The 18,703-nt window shown below is 35.2% G+C and overlaps 1 protein-coding gene across 2 annotated transcripts in view; it reads left to right on the top strand.

Annotated features, from left to right (window-relative positions):
* Window positions 1-18,703, top strand: part of LOC134744533 (axoneme-associated protein mst101(2)) — a 169,676-nt gene that overhangs the window by 55,899 nt on the left and 95,074 nt on the right. Inside the window, exon 2 of one of the 2 annotated variants that reach the window (XM_063678340.1) lies at window positions 12,639-12,689. The exons of the other annotated variant lie outside the window; for it this stretch is intronic. The gene's annotated coding sequence lies outside the window, so the exon portion shown is untranslated. The remainder of the gene's footprint in view (window positions 1-12,638; window positions 12,690-18,703) is intronic. 2 annotated transcript variants of the gene reach the window in all.

Below are 18,703 nucleotides of genomic sequence, written 5' to 3'. Positions count from 1 at the left end.
ATTTTATAGTAGTGCAATTACTACAAAATATTGAGGTAGTGTATTTTTAACATAGATTTAAATTTAGACTTCTTATTTTCACATCTTATGGCTTCGGGCAAACTATTAAGCAAATATGGAAGTCTTTTCCTAAGGGTTCTATCTAGATTATGTTAGTTAGTTAAATATTGTCAAAGGTTTTCTACTTAATTAAAATTTGTTGATAAAATGGAGTTTGTAGTGCATATATATTATTAAATTAGCTAACGCAAAATACCGCAACCTACCTAAAGTCTAAACAAACCGGTTTTGAGCATCTCTAGACATTAAAAGCCAAATTATTTCATTTGGTCACTAGGCCACTACACAATACACACTTCATTACCTATTTCACTAGAAAACTATCACCACTTCTTACTTTAGTGATTTAGAAGTAAAGTAGCTGTCACTAAGTGGCCACTTTAATAGTGACTTTCAGTAAGCTTGCATCTCTCGAGTTATTTGACACAAACAATGGCAAATTTTCTTTAAGTAACTTAACTGCTAACTGTATAAGCTTGACATCCATCAGCATTCGTGGAACAGAATATAGAACCTCACAAAACTAGGGAATTATCATTATTATAGCGGTGTGGCAGCATTGGGTAAATAGAGCATAGAGAACAATGACTGCGGAGGTTTTTTTTAATCATGGCCGACATTGTTTTAATAACTGTTAAGTTGGCAGTGCCATGGGAAAATTATATTGCGCTTAGCGTTTTTCACCAAAAGATTCTAGATATTGGATGAAATAAAAAAGTAAAAAGATTAGTTACTGACTGGGATGTCGCGCGGAAAAAGAACTAAACTGAGGGTTTTATTTTGAAATGGGGAAGGATATGTATGATTTTTTTTAACTAAGCGAGACTAGACTAATAATAATAAAAACTAAACGAAGCATTTGAGCCTAGTTATTGTATAACTAACCGATATCTGAAGTGGAACAATCGCGTACAAGCGGGCGTTACCAAAGATATTGTTGTAACTTAACTTTAATATGTCGGTAATTAGCTAGATTTGGGACATGTTGGGACAGCACACGCAGTGCAGGTGTTATTTTAAACGTCAAACCTCTATGAAATTATGATGTATAAATAACACTGGCACTGCGTGTGCTGTCAAAATCTCTGCAGACTTTTCTTGTTCTAACTTCTAAGTACATATGTTACCTATACGATAATGATGGTCAACTTAACGAATTAAAAATTACTTATCGCCGGTCTGTATTAATAGCTTATAACTTTATCATCTAATCATAATTAACATACAACTTCATCGTAATCGATATTTTAGCGTGCGTGCGATCCACGAATTTGAACCGACATGAACCGGGTCTGTAACTATTAGGTTCCCAATTAAACCCATCAATAAGCCAATCGCCTAGCTCGTAATCTTATGACGCAACACGTAACAAGTGGACGCATCGTTGCAGGAGACAGATGACCGGAGTGACCGCGGAAGTGCACGTGCGTAAGTACTAGGTGTATGTAATCAATCAGTGTGTGGGTATTCATTACACCACACATTACTGGAGTACACTTGGCAACTTTTTGCTTCGAAACAGCACCATAGCAGCAATTGAAAGAAAGAAAGAAAATAAATAGGTAGTACCTATACATAATTATATGAATTATTTAAGCCACACTAATACAATAAACATAAAAGAGCGTATAGAAGTGACGTTCGAAAAAATGGTACAGAAATGCCACGAAAAGCCGCGGCCCTGATTTGTTGTCAATACAACACCCCTCTGCAATGCGAATCTAACAGTGACGGAGCGTCAGAACTAGATTCCAATCAGCTTGCCTAAAAAGTCAAATTAACTCCAACCTAACAGTTTGTTTAATTTGATAAACTAAAATTGTTTGAATTAACACTTTCACGCACAACATGTTATACCACAATAAAATATTGGGAAGTCGTTCGGTTATAAGCTCAGGTTAATAAGGTGAAATTAAAACTTAAATACCTTACTTTTTATACATTCTGGTCGTATAAAAAGTAAGGTATTTAAGTTTTAATTTCACCTTCGTAATACGTCAGCTTCACTTCGAGCTTTTTTCCGCAAGATTGGCCTTTGTGCGATAATAGTTAATTACAGTTTTAAGCTTTGAGATTTCAATCTTGTTAATCATTACTGACATTACTAGGATCAAAGATAGATATAACTCCGTAATAGATAGATACAGTCTAAGGAAAAAACGTGCCTCGAAAATCAAGAAAATTTGTTTCTCGTTCAGAGGGCGCTACTAGTTTTGGCCTACAGACGAATAGATGGCGTTGACGGTTTCGTTTGTTATTTAACAATTTTAACGCATATCAGTAAAAGAACATGGGTCAAAATCATAAAAATAATTAATGCAAATAAAAAAAATCATTTTTCTATATTTAAATACATTCTATCGTATTTTTATAAATCTTCATTTTTAGTTTTAAAGTGTGTCGACAGATGGCAGTGAATTTACTGGGGTTACAAAATTTACTATGACAGTACCGCTCTAGTATAAGTTACTCTATGCTAGGATGTATTAAGTCTTCCGTCAGAAAATTTCTTTATAGCTCGTTATGTAAATTAATCTAGTTTTTTGGAGATATTGTAAAGAAACCGAACTAATCTCAACGAGGTTTAGTAAGAAGGTCAGAGGGTAGCTTGTCGTTTGTAAATAATGTAGTGCCTCTGCCAAATTATTCAGGTTGGGTAACCAACTGGCCTCTGGGATCCATTACGATATAATAACGAAGCCTAAATCTGTACCTTAACCCTAATTCATAAAATAATTTCTTGTTATTATTTAAACAGTTCTGGTTATGGGCTGTCAGTTCAGTTGTCAACAGTGGCATTTCTGGTTTCAGAAATTTCAGTGTTGACAAAATATATCCATAACCGTTTGATAACAAGAAATTACTATTTGAGTAGGCCTCCAGTATGTTACGAGTATGGTAATAAAACCTGCGCGGCCGCAGCGGATGCTGCGCCCTACGTCTATTGTTCGTCTCGGTCCCAATGGCTTTGTTATGTAATTTTTCTGCTCCACTGCAGAGGTGACTGCATCTAATTTGAGCTCTCATCATCATCGAACCTACGATCACTGACATCCGGTGTACGTTTGTTGTAAATTTTTGACCTATAAAAAGCAGGTACCTGTGTCAATTTTTTTCTAGGATATTTAGGATGTATTTTTTTTATAATTAACAGACGATACGGACAATAATATTTAAATCTCTAAATATAGGTACTTCTTATTTTTCATTCTTTTTAACCCACTTGTGCCCATCAAGCATTGAGGCGTATAATTACTACATGATGATGATAATGACTAATTTTTTATATTCTGTGATTAAGTATCAATATTTACTTCTACAATGTGTATTCTTACTCACTTGTATCTCAAAGAATGTTAATGCTAATAACTTTACATGACAAAACATACTTCACTAGGTTTTGTAATCTTTTTGCAGAACTTTTATAGCCGTTTTTAAATGCAACTTACATGCTATCTTGCGCAGTATTTTCCGTCACCTTGTCGTGTTATAAGTATTACAAAAGATAAGACACTTTGACCCAATAAATGTAGAAAGCTTTTATTTCTTTTGCAACCTGACAATTTGCACTATTCCACATCGTCTTTTGACAAGTCATGATATCTCAATTATTGTATTAGGTACTTGGTAGTAGTTTCAGAATGTTGAAGAACAACTCTGTATGATGTAATGCGCTGCTAATTGTTTTTATTTTACCGTTTTCTATGACATTGTCAGTTTTCTTAAAAAAGTAAAATTGTCCTTAATAGCTTCTCTACACGATGGGCCATCATACTGGCCCAGTAAGATGGACCAGCGTGTAGAGAGGGGCGTCGGATGGCTTATGGCTCGGCGGGATGGCGATGGGATGGCCACGATGTCGGTTTTCGTCCGCACATCAAAGGTAGTGGGCCAGCGATGGTGCGTACGCATCTACATGTGGCCCATTCCATAGTGCGTGCTCTTAACTATCGCATGCAGGCCATCTCGCTGGTCCAGCGCAGGGCCATCGTGAAGAAGTCATCATCAGACTTAAGAGTCCCCAGCAAGCTCCGCCGAATTTCACCTTCCCATACAAACGGAGTTTCGTTCTCATTTTAAAACTACGTGTTGGATTGTAATGAAACTTTGCACATACAAGAATATGAGATATATCTAGTCCTGTAATTAATTTATATATTTCCAGTTTATAAAACAAACGAAACAGAGCAAAAACAAGTTTTGTATGAAAAACTTAAATTCGCTGTATTTTTTTACTATGGTATCTAAAGCTATATAAACTAATTACAGGACTAGACATACCTTATCCTATTGTAAGTACAAAGTTTCAGAGCAATCTAGCTAATGTTCTTCCGACTCTGTTATTAGTTATAATCGTGCGATTGCGTTTGAAATCCGCTAGATCCGGCAACCGTTCGGAAACGATCACGAATTAATAGAAATCCGCTACAGCATAAGTTTGGTAAAAAGTTAAAAACGTTAGATTTACATGTGCAGCGCATGATTGCCAAATAGTACGCTGACACGCGAACGCATGCGCGAACTGGAGCGGAAACGCACTGGGCGGCATTTCAATTGCTTAACGATATCGATAACAAGCGAGTCAAAGGCTCAGGCGGAAGAGAAAAATTCGAAAAACGTTTACGCATGTCAATTGGCTGGAATCAGCAGCCCAACGGTGGAACTACCTCCACCTTACAGAAGACCACAGCCCTAATAGCACTGCTATTTACTTTGTAAGTATGTCGTGTTGTGTTTCTGATGGTGAGTCGGGTTTCCAGTGCTCCGTAAGCCTGAACGGTCGGCAACACGCGAGTAACTCCACTACTCGTACATAGAGAGCGTCCTTGGGCTGCTTAGGCGGGCCGCACGCTAGTTTGCTATTAATAAAAAACTTATGCCAGTGAGTCAAATCACAAGCTATTCTTTAAAATTACTTAGCAATTTCAGCTGTCATTTCTTTACATAGCTGTAAGTACATATCGTACGGCGGGGGTAGAAGAGTGAGGCAGTCTAGTGAACAACAAAGTTCTAATACAAATTGAACGCTCCTTACAGAATTGTTCTGAGCGTGTACTCTACTGCCTCAGTTTTCTGTCCTCATATGAAATCAGCATAAGGCTTTTATTCAATGGAATGATTTGTTTTTGACTACACGTTTGTATCTATCTTTCTTGTTTCAATATTGGCGTGACAAAGAATTCGTCTGAATTTTGATTATTTGTGGTAGGTTCTAAGCACGCGTAGACCACGTTACACTGGATACCTATACGTTTCCACTCACAACATTGGTAATACGGCGTGTCACGGCGCGGCACGGCGTGTGCTACGGCTGCGACTGTTGACATAACATAACGCTATTTGTACTTGATCACTGTAGTGTTCATTAAATAAGGCCAATTATATTGTGTTACATCTGTTTAAATATAATCATTTATTTCAGGCATAACCCATAGAAGTGTTAGTAATAAAAACTTAAATACTAATGTTATACAGTACAATTAATTAAAACCTACCATACAAAACAATATACTTTAGAGCTAGGACAATACAATACCGGGTGAGCCGTACAATTTGATAACATATGAAGTAGGTACATTTACTATTAACATTAAATTAGCTTAGGATAGAAATTATATAATACCGTACATATATTTACATATAGAAGGAAGAGTTTTGGTTTTTGAGAGATTACGAAACAAAACTCGAATATATCCACGTTCAGTAGATATTTATGAGTATCTCACGTGAAACTTAACGTCATGCCCTCACATTCGATGGCCTAAAAACTATGTTTGAGACAGAATGGAGGTAAAGCTATTAGAATATGTCATAATATATATATATTTTAGCGCGTCCCGTTGTGCATCTTTTTATGTACCTACATTGTATACATTGCCGAATATGAAACAATACCAATCCAAAAAGGAACTAGATATTAGATATAAATGTTTAATAATATGTCCGAACTACATGTCCAAAGTGTCCAAACGTAGCACATATGAAATATATCAACCTGGTTTCAATTTAACTGGTCGGGCTATAGTTACCCACTCATACCTTTTCTGGCAACCTGTATCAGTTTTGTTTCCGCTACTTTAGGTCTGTATGGTGTTGATGACGAAAACATTTCACTAACAGGGGCCATTTCTCAAACGGTATTAGACTAATAATATTAGTCCACGAACTGTCAAGTCATATGGGTTACCATGGCAACACACTAATAATACTAGACTAATACCGTTAGAGAACTGGGCCCCAGGTAGTATTTATTTATAAACACAATTGATTGACACTTGAAAATACCTAAATGAAATATATAGGTACAGCGGGTGTTTGGCACTTGACCCGTCAAAAATTTTTGGGGTGTAGGTGGTGTCATTTCCGTCCTTTCCGTCCTTGGAACCTTGGTCCTTGGAGACACGGTTCTGGAGATACGATTTTTTAAATGTTTTTCCTAAATTACCCAAAATCTGATATTCGAAGCCCCAAAACTTTTTTTTGTATGGTTTTAAATGCATAATTTGTTTCATTGTCTTACGTTATGTCTGTCTACTTCCATATACTAGTTTTTTGTTACTTTAGTTTAAGTTACCTACACCATAATGTTTCTGTGTTTTTTCCATTGCTGTACTATTTTGTGTCTGGTAATAAACGTATTTTTTTTAAATACACCACAAATTGAACACATGGGTCTTTTTAATTAGAAATAAACTGAATTTATGAAAACATCTCCACTTCTAAATTAAATTTAAAAAAAGTTACAGCAAATTGGAGGGTTCATTTTCTTTTAAGAAGTTTTTTGGTTTATTACGTTTCTAATCTAACGGTATGCTTGCACTTCAATAAAAATAAAAATAAGGCTTCCTAAAGAGATTTCAATGGGTGAAGGGTGATAAAACAGGGGTCAACACTGCTGCAGTAACATTGCAGTCGCAATTCAAATGTTACCTTTATTCCGCCGGCTACTATAATTGACCATTGAACGGTATGCGCGTGCGTTGCAAATGTTGCGGTCGCTTAAGTTAATAAATCTCGTAAGCAACGGTGGAAAACACCGTGTATAGGTAATTATGTTAAAACGCTACGCATTTCAATAGATTTCCAAGAAAATATGCCGCTTTTCATTTCTGCTCTATCTCCTGTTTTTCTATTTTTTTATTAATTTACAGTAAGTTGTTTAGCGTTCATTAGAGATAATAGAGATATACTTATGAGACGTGTTAAAAGACACTGGTACCTACCCGATAATTTTCATTAATAATACAGGGTAACTAAAATCCAGGACAGATGATTTAAGAGCTGGCTGGCTGAATTGATAATGATAAGTCAAAATAAATCTGGCGACATTTTTTATGAATCGAACCAAGTGGCATAGGTATTAAATGTTAAAAAAATGGAGCACAGAGTCACTTTTAAAGAACATGAAAAATAATTGCTTACAACCTAATGTACAGTCACAGCAAACACACAACGGCCTTCTGCAACTATTATACTTAGTATGTTTACGCAAAATATCGAGAGATACTTCAAGAAGTTGTAGCAGAAAATAATGAATTCTTTGCAACCGTAACTTAAGCACACGCATTTTCATAGCATATAATCTCGATTAACTCCTTGCACACACTATGATTAAAAAGATAAATATTAGAAATCAGTCAATGACAATTAGCAGCAACCTGTCCGCCTACTCCGTGTAATCGGCTACCATTATCATTATCGTTGAGATTTTTGCTCTCGATGTACTCACACAACAGTTGATTGACCATTTGTGGACTTTATCGTCTGAGCAATTGGGGTTACAAACTGTCAATTACAGCGTGGACGATGGTACTTACACAGACACTTTTTACTAACCATTGGTACACTTTAATTCGTTGCAATAAGGATTAAAATCAGTCAATCGATTGTGTCTATAGAAGCGCAGTGACCGGCGCTCGCGCAGGTTTCATTTAATCACCTGGTTAATATTTATGATAATGGTGGTGGTAAGCCGGTCATTTAAACACTGTGAAATTTACTGTGTTTTTAATAGCATTTCTATTTACTTAATTTAATCATCCCAGTACAACATAAATGTAAAAAAACCGGCCAAACCAAACCAAAAATAGTATTATACGCAAAATAACGGCAAAAAAATCACGTTTGTTGTATGGGAGCCCCACTTAAATATTTATTTTATTCTGTTTTTAGTATTTTTTGTTATAGCGGCAACAGAAATACATCATCTGTGAATAATTCAACTGTCTAGTTATCACGGTTCATGAGTTACAGCCTGGTCGCACTTGGCCGGGTTTTTGTAATTGTAATTACGATAAATTACGATTGAAAATATAAAATTTAGATATTATCAAATCTTTATTTTAGAAATAGTAAAGTTATTATGATCCTGCGTAGTATTATAGAGTGATTGCAAATCGCAATTTACTTTGCATTTTGTCGCAATTTTTTGTCATTTTAATTTAATAGTTATTGGAAAGTAATAAAGTAATTTTCTGCATATATGATATATCTTACAGATACCGCCTTGCTTAATGGTTAATCCATAGTCAGGTTATAAACGTGTTTGCGGGAGTTAACTATAATTAACGCTGACTATCAGAGTTAGTGGCAATTAGCGGCAAACACTTTAGTAAAAACCTTCAGTCGAAGTTAATGTCTTGGTATCGTTAATTAACTCTTAGGCGGCTCTTTGCTTTTATATTTGTCCTATTAAGGAATAAATATACGAGTACATACTAAAAACATACAAGTATAAACTATTGATAAAAATACAAGCCTTTCGCGGTTTGAACACATATTAAATCACATTTAGAAACGGGTCTATCGCGAATTTATTTTGTTACCTTTATTTACCGACGTTTCGACAGAGGTTTCACTGGTCGTGGTCGCGGCTAACTGACGTCCCAGCAAAATGTCAAAACAGAGATTTGTGTGACTACCCCACGAAAAGTGCATTTAAAGTTCGAGGTAGACATCACATTTTCAAACCACCCACTACACATAAAAGTTAATTATTGTCAATAGTCCGACACACAACACTCACCGTGAGTGTTGTGTCGTGAGTTAGCCGCGACCACGACCAGTGAAACCTGTGTCGAAACGTCGGTACATAAAGGTTACAAAATAAATTCGCGATAGACCCGTTTCTAAATGTGATTTAAAATACAAGCCATTCAAGTATTACCTTTGGTTATAAAACAAGCTATATCAAAATCAGTGCATCTGATTTGAATTAAAGCTTTCTGATTGTACACTCAGCCCGCTGTAGGTCATCACGATAACCGAGCGTAAGTACCAGCTTCGTAATAAGATTAGGTTTTAAAGTTGTGTAGGTACTATATACATGACAAATGCACCTATCTACTATGAAAGAAGTGAAGATAGAATCATAAGTGTAAACATCTATTATTCAAAAACAATGTCAACAACCGCACAATAATCATCGCAGCTCATCTCTCCACGCCTTTGTTTTTGTCGTGTGTTGAATTTTAATGATCATTATTTTTATTCCATTGCCTACCACTATTTATAAATCTTAAACAATAGGACGAGTCATCAGCATTACTACAAACAAATGATTTTAACACTCATACATGTTTACTTTTTTAAAACTAACGGAAAAAAAATCCTGTTAGGCTTTTAATATTGATAGACTTCGTAAAATCGATAAATACATGTTTGATTATTTAGAAATAATTTAATATTGACAATGTATGTGTTTCGATTTAATGTCAGGTACTTAATATTTATTTAGTATTGAAGAAATAGTATAGGGTGACATCATTAAATAGTTCCGGTATTGTTTAGATCACTCAGGGATCTGTAGTGGAGCCTATACAAATCCTTGTTTCAATTAAGTAGTCCACAATGCATTTTATCTTATGTTGTACCTATAAAATATTCCAAAAAACCCTGTCAAAAGCAACGAAATGCTCTAAGAACAAATTAAATTACTTTCTATGAAATTATTTTAATTTGTGTTATACCAAGTTCAAGTAGAACACACTACTACATATTTAAACTATAAACCGAAATAAATGTCTTATTATACGAAGGAAAAAATTACCAAGGCCTCCCAGTCGTTCGGTTTAAATAAGCAACGAAATGTTTAAAATTTCAACCCCTTTAAATTATAAGTTAACGAATTCTTCTAAAGTCTAAATTTGCTTAAAAAAATATCTTAATTTTTACTTTTGTTTCTTTACTTTTTAATATTTTTATTAATTAAATCCTCGGATGAAGAACCCCGAGTTCCGACCACAGTTGGACCGTGATGGCCTACATCGGACCACCTACTTTTTCTCGATATCCATTATTGACTTTCTAGCACTTACATTATGCATGTAATCTAGTGCATTATGAATTTTAAAGCACTATAACTGCGAGTCTAGACTAGGTTGAAAAACTATCTTGCTATCTTTTACAAACAATTACATTGCTTACCGAGATAGTTCAAACGAGTCTAACATCAATAAAGAGTTTATATTGGCCATCTATCATATTCATAATTGATTATTTTTTTATAAATAGGTAAATAATGACAATAATAATAATGGTAATGTTGACAGTGTATAATCAATACCAATAAATAAATCTATCTATCTATCTATATTACTCTTTGCGCAATAAACTCACTTAGTGTAGTTAGAAATTCTTCCTTCAAGAAAGCGCACAACAATAAGATACTCGTATAAGAAACAATTATTGCTTATTTAATAGCTATATTTTATAACCCTGAAATGCCATGAGAACCGATAAACAACATTAGAAAGAGAAATTCACATTGTAAACAAAAACTAGCTGTATAAGGCACTGCAGAGTAAGTTCCTCCCTAGTATTGCCTTATCAGTGCCGGTTCTGATAGCAATCGAGCACTTTCGATTGCTAGGACAGCTTTCCTTGGGTTTGTTTAGTGGATTTGTCTATCTTGGGCTGATGGTTAGACTTAGTTTATTATACGTTGAGGGATTTATGTTCAGAGCCTTTTAAATACATGTCTACAGTTTTACAAGTTTAAACGGGCATTGGTCAAAGAGTCTCTTGTGTCAATCCCATCAATATTGTCGGATTAGACTTGTAAAATTGTAACTTGTAGCGTCATATAATAGCTGCGAGTAATCTTTAGAAAATCGCCGTTTATAATCGAGTTTGTAAAAGATGAAAGATCCCTGACATGAAATATTTATCGACAGTTAACCTACTAGCTTGTGACTGACCAACATCTTCATCTCGGTTCGGCACAGCGCGATCTACTTTTTCATAACTTGCATGTGGAACTGGAGTTACTTTAAAAAGACATTGCTTGACATATTCGTTGAGCATTCTGTAATTATAACGTACTGGTTTCCTGCAAAAAATAAAATCCATACCCGAAGACCATTCGATACGCGACAACAATTCGCCAATCACCAATTAGCGAAAACGTGGTGTTTTGCCGAAAGCGCAATTAGGGCGAAAGTGAAACAGGTGGCACAATTACACAGTGTATGCTGTAGTAGTTCTATTGCATTATTGTGTTAATTACGCGAAAAATAAATAGGAATAAAGAATATGTATTATTTTTCAGGTCTCTTCTAGAAGTCGTCTGTAACATTAAGAGTAGGTATGCTAGTCTTCTTGACAGAGACATATTGGCAAGAGAGCGCCGACTAACTTATTACGCAAAATCCGCAAAATGGGCGAAAACTATGACGTTGAGTTGCGGAAACCTAGCCCGCGCCTTTTCTATCGTACCAAGAAAATTTTCGCTGAAGGAAATTTAAGCGATAAAACCTCCCGTTACCGATGCCTGATTCATGGGCTCTTTTGGGACAAAATCCGGTCGAACAAAAACCGGGTTAAAAAAGAAAGAAAAAATGACAAAAGAATGATATTTTACTCTTTCTTACAATTCATATGAGTCGAGTTTCCAATGCAGTACTCTAATGCATTTTATGTTCGTTTTCAATAGTGCATACTAAAACGGCTGTTCGACGACCACAAACTAGTCTATAAAGACGAGTACCAACCGGATTCTGTAAAGGGTGATTTCAATGTAAATTCACTGGTTTTAACAACGTATTTTTCTATTTTTAAGACACTCCTGTACGCAAGTACTTACGAAACTGATTCTCCGGCGTCGATTATCGTAAAGTTCAATTCGTTATTTTAATACCTGCAATCAAACGTCATCGTCAGTAATATTGACAAAATTATTACTGTATTTTTATCAAGCGTCCATTATCTATGTAAACCTCAGAAAATTGTTGACCAAATATTGAAGAAGTTATTGATTTGTTAAAGTTCATTGCAATTTAACAACAATGACCCTAGAATGTAGAATTATCCTATAACAAAAGGTAAACATTCTCAATGCATTTATTCCATCTTATGGGGATACAAACATATTTTACTGCTGTCAAAATAATTTATTTGAATATTTTACTCCACCGCAGCATCCCGTTAACGGCAATGATAACTTTGTACTGAAACAGTACCTACTACCAACACTGTAAATAATATAATTTTGTTTAATAAGGCCCTAATTCTGCAATTAGTAAGGTATTACGAGGTAATGGACTTAAAGTAATTATGTTTTCTTTTTCTTTTCAGGTAAGGAATCTTTGTTGTGAAAATGAGCAGTAAACACGCTGAGCATGTAACATAAGGTAAGTACACATTACAACATACCCGGGCACAATTTTTTTGACCGATTTAATAGAAAGAGGGGATTTTAAGGTATATCACTGAAAAAGATTTTATATTTATTTCGAAAATAAAACACCACCAGTTAATCTTAATATTGAGAATATTGACATCATAGGACTTAAGTCCCGTTTTACAATTTAATAATGTGTAGAAATCGTGAAAGTTTAAATCAGTATCATAGGACTATTCAAAATATTATTTGTTTGTGGGAACTTTCTGTGAGTTGTTTCTGAAGTCATAATATGAGAGCTACTGATCAATATTTGTAATGAAAAGCATACGATCTTGTGTGTGACATAACAATAAAGTCAACTAGATAGCAACTAAGTACTCATTTATAAAAAAGGTAAACTGGCAAATAAGTCATATAAATAAAAACAACTGGCTAAAATCCAATTTAAAGTTTTTCTCGTGCCGTAATTTGATGGAATTAGGGTTAATTGCCGCATTCGTGTATTTCGTACGATTGCATGCATTCCTTGGATACTCTTCGCAAACAATTGCCGCTTGCCTTGACTCATTTACAGTTAGTTTTTATAATTTATTTTTTATTTATTGTTTTATGAGTACAATCAACGAATTTTACTTCCTAACCATTTTGTACTTTGTCATAGTGAGTTCGTATGAGGTCTCTAGCGACTTTCATATTGATTGTCACCGTGACAAGGTACGAAATGGATCTGAAATTAAATTATTTGACGCTAGGTTCACACGGCGTTAATTTTTCCCGTATACCGTATACGGGATTTTATCGAATACTGTAGTGACAGAAAAAATTGTATGGGAACTTTCAAAATTGTTCACACGGCGGCGTCTGTGCGGGAAAGTTCGAATTATTTAAAATGACATGTGTGAACCAATATTGCTAATGTATTAAAGAGGAAATGACGTGTTATAGCTATCGATTAGGTACATACAAAATTGTTTCTGACTTCAAAATTAAACTTTAAAAAATATAAAAACTGTAATAGATGTCATATATTAAAGAAAAAGTGACGAAGCCCTCCAGTGGTGAAGGCCGGATTAAAAAAAAAAACCAACAAGAAGTTTTCTGTTAGCGTAGGTAAACCAGTTTGAGCTAACCCATACGATTTCAATCTATTTCAAATACCGTGAATTCTCATACGAGTATTGATGTTGACCCCTGTACGTATTTACGATTATCTGCGGACAAAGTAGCGTGGAACTAACGAGACCTTTACAAGTAAGAAGATACTCACATACAATTTGATCGAAACTAATTGTATTATGTTTTGACATCTTGATGCTTGTTATCGATCCTTCTAACACTGTGTCCAAACGATTCAGAGATGAGGCTTGATCACGAGTTTCAAATTACAGAAGTGGTTGAGGAACCGACCGAGGCAGCCGTTCCCATGTACCTTTTGCACTTTGTTTCAATTAGATTATAATGAGATAGGCTACTATTTTTACCAAAACCTTGAAGTCGAAGTGAGCTCCGGGTGACCATATTTAAGTTTATGATCGAAGATGTTTTAATAAGCCAAGATGGCATCGGTCTGATTTTATAGTTGATGAACTTATAAATATTATCTTTATCTAATGTGTCTTCTGTTTTCTCTATGTTGCATATTTTTTTCTGTATATGCCTATTTATTTAATCTTTAATTCACTGTATTTAAGTTTATTTCTGTCTATTCAACATGTTTTTTCCCTTTCGTTACCTGCCGTGATCGTTTCACCTGATGGTCTTATCTGAAGATCAGCGCTGGTAGTCGCCAGCATCATGCTTGTTCCCTCCTTTCTATGTCTCTAATTGCTATGTTTTTTTGTTTGTATAATTTTTTCTTCTGTGTTTGCTGCTTACTAATATATTTTTTCTATTCTATTCTAATACGCCGCGCGTTCTTTCGAATTACTTCTTCTTCCGATGGCGCTACATTCTTTTGTGGGTCTTGACGTACTATCTTCCTCCGGCTATCATGATCCCTATTCTAGTTTGTGTAATTTCTCATTTTCCTTAAGTTTTCCCTACACTGTCTAGCCATCTTGGACTTTTTCGTTGTGGCGCCGCGCAAGAACATACATGTAGAATTAAACTAACCCTATTGGCTATAATTACATGAAAGTAGACGTAAAACATATCAACCTTAAGCTATTCGTTAAGCAATTACTAGAGCAATTACAACCACGTGTACCGAAAGTCCGTTTATAAAACTGTTTAATTCAAATAATCATAGCTATCAAAACCACAAGAGCAAGTTGCATAGCGTGATCAGATCAAGATTAAATCTGTGATAGGGTCTCTTCTACAATTTTAAATACATAGATTTGAATCTTAAGTTAAGTTTATTTGAGTTTATATTCCTTTAGAAGTTTAAACGTAGATGTAATCTTTTTGATAAAGTTGTCCAGCGTCAGATGGTGATAGCTCTATATCGCTTGTCAGTCTTGCTGTGACAGTGTAATGGTATAATAGCGAATCGTGTGCGGTTGGTATTCTATAATCTTTCGGAATGTGGTTACGATATAGTTATGGCTTTCGTTTGTTTTCTCACTATATTTCATTATTTCTAATGAATGTGTGGTAATGTCCATCTATATGTTTTTGTCATGCGACTATTCTCCGACTTTTATCCAGGTTTCAGTTTCAGAAATGATAAACCCATTGTTTTTACGGTTTAATAATAAAATATTCTATATTCTGTTTTTTTATTCCGTAGACTAAAATGACATTTCATGTGGTACTAAGAAATGTCATGTCTTACACATGAAACGTCATTTTAGTCTACGGAATAAAAAAACAGACTTTACTCGGTTTATCTTTGATTAGCCTTTAAACTTTGACAGAATCATAACATGATTTTCATGTGCAATAGCGTACTTAGAACACCTACTCTACCAAATAGTCTAGTGTTATTCAAACAAACCGAACATAAACAAAATCAAAATAATTATGTTAGATTTTCTTTAAGTGGCGGCAAATAGTCTTTAGCCATAAAGTTTATTTACCTTAAAACACTACCTACAGTAGTTATTATTATTTATCGCATGAGGATACAAAATTCATAAAACGTATTTAAATAAATTTTGTACATTCTGTGTGGTATTACACGCTGTGTGATTTTACTAAGTGATATTTTCACTGCCGAAGAACAAGTCTAAAACAATTAAAATTATATAACATAAGTACTGCTTCGCTTGATACACGATAGCGCTATATTAAAGTTAATAAACGCCATTATGTTTCTTATAAACATGTAGAAGATAAAAATCATGAAACATACACAGTTTATTGTTGAAACGCTATTCTATTCTAAACGTTAATACCTATTTTATTTTCTATATTATAACTTTTAACGCTTTGTGAGACATATAAAACATGGGAGCCGCAAGTCAAGGGCATTTTATGCGTGCTGTTTTGGGTTAATAAATTATATTTCTACATATACATTCTACTTATAGGCACCTACTATGAACGGTGATACAAAATTAATTTTGCACTTAATAGCTTCGCTGTCGTAAAACTACAGCCTAAAGTTGGTATGATAAAACTTTTACTATAGCCACGCGAATATGCAAATTGATCATACGATCAGTTCTTTCGTATTCTTTTATGATGGAAAAATTGTTTTCGCAAACACCTATCCTGGAATTAATTGCATTTGATTTTGAGCGTTTGGTTTAAGTAATTAAGGTATAATTTTGAATTGAACTTTTGAAAGAGATGTTATATTAGTCACTTTTATTGTTGCAAAGGCGCGGCGGACAATTGCGGCTGACACGACCTTGTGGTTTTTAATTTGTAATAGGCATTAGCTGTTATTTAACCCTGGTATGCAAACTTATATGGTCAGATAGCTGTGCTAAAATGTAACTTAATGCGAAGTAAATACGGTCGACCGTTGACAGTTTTAAATGAATGAATTTTAATAGTGATTATGTCTAAATTTAGAAGTTAATAGCATATAAAGATATAAGTTCACATGTAGGTCAGTGTCGTAACACTCATAACTCGGCTGTTGTACGTTTTAGTTGTATTAACTCGGGCTAAAATTATAAATTTGAAATAATAACCTTGTTATGACAAAAATTCCGTGAGACACAGACATATTAAATATATTAATAACGGGTCACACGTATTTTGAGTCAAAAAACGCTCGACATTTTTCACTCCGTACCGACGAGTATCATCAGGAGCTTGCGTTGACGGTGACGGACCGGCGCAGACTGAGGGCCGGCCGCAGCCCTCCATGTCGTGCGTTTTTTGACTTAAAATATGTGTGACCCGTTATTAATATATTTAATAAACCTTGTTATTCTTTAGTAAACAAATAATACACACACAAGAAAGCAGGCGAAATTAAAAATGACATGTAAATTTTTAGCATTTAATCTTTAATAGGCCTGCCCCTCCTTTATTGTCTATCATTATTTTTTATAGCCATCGGCAATAAAATTAGTCATCTAATATAAATCAGTATTCGAAACCCGATGACACACATGTCCTTGGCCAAAACATCACAAAAACTTAATTGATCCTTATAGCACGATTATAAAACCATCACAAGCCTCCAAATGTCATCGACCCAATCAGGATGAGATAATTAATGTATAGCAGAAATTAAATACATTAAGCCAGATATCCTGAGTAATGATCATTTGATTCTACACCTTGTATTAAATAGGCCAGAGACGTTTTTTCCATTAACTTTGTTTGATAATTTTGCGTTTCTTTATATGGAGCTGGACTTAAATGGAAACTGGGCTTTGATGTCGATATATCAATATGTCTGGGCATCCGTCTGAGAGGGTACGTCTTCGATTAGGAACTTTATTGCGATGACGGTGGGTATATAATTGATTGATGTGTTTAACACGTGTCTTTGTTTGGTAAACATTATGGGTTCGTGTAGTTGTATGCGTTAGTCACGCTACTTAGGTTTCAAGTTCACCTAGTTAATAGTTTTTGTATTTAGTTTGTTATCGATACGGTTAGCTTTTTTATTTACGAAAAGCATACTTACTAGTTAATATAAATATGTTACGTAGTACTGTAATACTGTTGAAGTAAAAATAAACCATTTTTCTTCTCCTTACTATACTTAATTGAAGTGCAGAAACTAAGCGTTCCTTTGATATCGACTTCACCTAACTAAAGTAAATTTAATTATCATTGTTAACACACACACTTACACACTTAGGTATTTTGGGACATTTTGCATAAGTCGCATAGTATATTGTGGATAGGTGTAAATAGTACATTACTACAGAGGCCGGGAACTAAGGGGTTGCCGGCCGAATGCATATATACGGCCGAACGTAGTGAGGCCGAATAGTTATGAGGCCGACAACCCCTTTTCACGCCGATGTATGTATAGTGCTTTTCTCAAACATGCAATGAAATAAATAAAGAAATCTCCACGAAATCAAAGTTTTTATTCTAAAGAAACTAAAAGTAAACGAGGCTTTTGGCGGTCGGAGCCCGGGAAGCGGGTTACTGGCTACATGCCCATCCTTCGCCTAATACTGGTACTTTCTTGGATCCGGCCTCCCTTAGACTGGCGACTGGTTTGCGACTCGGGGTTTCGGTGTGTACGCCACACATATGCTCTTGTGGCACGGACGTGGACCGACTGGGACACCATGGATTATCTTGTCAAAAAAGTGCCGGCCGTTTTTCAAGACATGCGTCGCTTAATGACATAATCCGTCGGTCTCTTGCCACCATCAATGTACCCGCTCTTCTTGAGCCGACTGGCATTATCAGAGATGATGGCAAGAGGCCCGATGGGATGTCCTTGGTTCCTTGGAGCTTGGGACGGATGTTGGTGTGGGATGCTACCTGCGTAGACACACTGGCACCGTCCCACCTCCAACGGACTAATGTAAAAGCGGGCGGAGCGGCGGAAAGCGCCGAAATTTTAAAACGTAATAAATATAAGAGCCTCGGTAGAGAGTATCATTTCGTTCCATTTGGAGTTGAAACTCTAGGTCCATGGGGTCCCAGCGC

Source organism: Cydia strobilella, chromosome 10 (genome assembly GCF_947568885.1).
Source record: "Cydia strobilella chromosome 10, ilCydStro3.1, whole genome shotgun sequence".
NCBI classification, from domain to species: domain Eukaryota; kingdom Metazoa; phylum Arthropoda; class Insecta; order Lepidoptera; family Tortricidae; genus Cydia; species Cydia strobilella.
Note: the sequence above shows the minus strand (reverse complement) of the source record. Positions and strands in the feature narration are given on the sequence as shown.